This window comes from Octodon degus, unplaced genomic scaffold, assembly GCF_000260255.1.
Source record: "Octodon degus isolate 3935 unplaced genomic scaffold, OctDeg1.0 scaffold00163, whole genome shotgun sequence".
Lineage (NCBI taxonomy): Eukaryota > Metazoa > Chordata > Mammalia > Rodentia > Octodontidae > Octodon > Octodon degus.
In genome coordinates this window covers 1,203,134-1,205,265 of record NW_004524739.1, presented here as the reverse complement: position 1 = coordinate 1,205,265, position 2,132 = coordinate 1,203,134, and the positions used below count along the sequence as shown (strand labels likewise).

The 2,132-nt window shown below is 46.4% G+C and overlaps 1 pseudogene; it reads left to right on the top strand.

Moving 5' to 3' along the window:
- The first annotated feature begins 533 nt into the window (after window positions 1-533).
- LOC101568508 lies at window positions 534-1,208 on the top strand (annotated as a pseudogene).
- The last annotated feature ends 924 nt before the right edge of the window (window positions 1,209-2,132 follow it).

Below are 2,132 nucleotides of genomic sequence, written 5' to 3'. Positions count from 1 at the left end.
TTGAATAGGTGTTTTGTTTTGAAGTAGGCATTTTTGAAGACCTCATAGTTACCACAGCTGAAGATAACTGTACCCCATTCAAAACTGTGTGTGTGTGTGTGTGTGTGTGTGTGTGTGTGTGTGTGTGTGTGTTCTGGGCCTTCACATTCTGAGCTCTTTTCTAATTTTGACACAGGATATTGCTAAATCGCTCAAGGACTGGGTTTAAACCTGCAGTCCTCCTGCCTCAGCCTCCCAGAGTGATGAGGTTACAGGTTTGTAACACCAACCACGATGGCTCACTCAAAAATTCTTTGAGGATGTTTGTACTTGTTCTGTGGCTCTTGCAATGTGTGATCCCAGAAGGGTAACAACCAGCTTCCTACACAAGGCTTGGAATAGATTAGGTCTACCATATACAGTTGTTGGGCCTGGGGAGATACTTCATAGAATAAGCACTTGCCTGGCAAGCACAGGGTCCTGAGTTCAATCCCTGGTACCGCAAAAAAACAAAACAAAACATTAACTTTTTTTTTGCTGTGGCAGCCACAGCCATGAATAAGCTCAGGCTTCAGGGGAGGCTGGCCCCCAGCGTCCTCTGCTGTAGCAAAAAGGTCTGGTTGGACCTCAGTGAGACCAATGAAATCACCAATGCCAATTCCCACCAGCAGATCTGGACATTGATCAAAGATGGGCTGATCATCTGCAAGCCTGTGACCATCCATTCTCCGGCGCGATGCTGGAAGAACACCTTGGCTCACGGAAGGGCAGGCACATGGACATCGGTAAGCAAAAGGTTATGGCCAACGCCTGGTTGTCGGAGAAGGTGACCTGGTTGCGCAGAATGCGGATCCTGCGCAGGCTGCTCCAGAGATACTCTAAGATCAACAGGTACACGTACCACATCCTGTACCTGAAGGTGGAGGGGAATGTGTTCAAGGACAAGTGGATCCTCATGGAGCACATCCACAAGCTCAAAGTGGACAAAGCCCGCAAAAAGCTCCTGGCTGGGGGCCGGGGAGATGGCTCAGTAGAATAAGCGCTTGCCTGGACCTGAGTTTAATCCCTAGTTCTGGGAAAAAAAAAAAAAAAAAAAAAAGCTCCTGGCTGACCAGGCCAAGGCACACAGGTCGAAGGCCAGGGAAGCGCGCAGGCGCCATGAGGAGCGCCTGCAAGCCAAGAAGGAAGAGATCATCAAGACCCTGTCCAAGAAGGAGGAGAGGAAGTAGTGCCCCTAGTGTACGGAGAGCTGACAGGTCCCAAATAAAAGAGCTCTCGTCCATTTAAAAAATAAATTAAAAAAATAGGGGCCAGGGAGATGGCTCAGTAGAATAAGTGCTTGCCTGGCAAGGGCAAGGCCCTGAGTTCAATCCCCGCAAAAAATAAATAATAAATAAATAAATGATCTGGGGGAGTAGCTCAATGTAGTATCCCTAGGCTGGCTACCTGGCACCTCAAAAAAAAAATAAAATTATATATATATATATATATATCGTTCAATGAATAAATGATTTTAATTTTTTTGTGTGGCATACATCTTTACTGCATAAACTTTTCCTTTTTTTTAGATTGAACCCAGGGAGGCACTGCAACACTTGAGCTAAATTCCTCAGCTGTATTTATGTACTGGGAATTGAATTGAGGGCTTTCACATTGAGTTGTATTCCTAAGTTTTCTTTTCTGTTTTTTTAATTTTGAGATAAATTCTCCGTTACTAAATTACGCAGCCTAGGGTTGAACTTTGAAATTTTTTTGGCAATGGGGATTAAATCCAGGAGTGCTCTATCATTGAGCAACATCACCAGCCATTTATTGATTGATTGATTGATTGATTGAGAGACAGGGTCTTGGAGTATTACCCAGATGGGATTTGAATCTGTGATCCTCTTGCCTCAGCCTCCCTCAGTGCTGCGATTACAGATGGGCACTATGTGCCTGGCTGCTGTGAGCCTTGGTATGGTGCTTCTGGAGACTGGTGGGCACAGTGCTGAGGCACAAGTTCTGACCAGAGCCCCAGCTCCCTTCCTTACAGCCTGTGTTGCCCTCCTTCTGGCCTGGGCAGCTGCAGAAGCAGGGACATAATGGCCAGGTAGCCGGGGAAGAAGCTAGTTGCTTCTCTGACTCTTCCCGAGCCTTTCAAGCTTGTTCTCCTC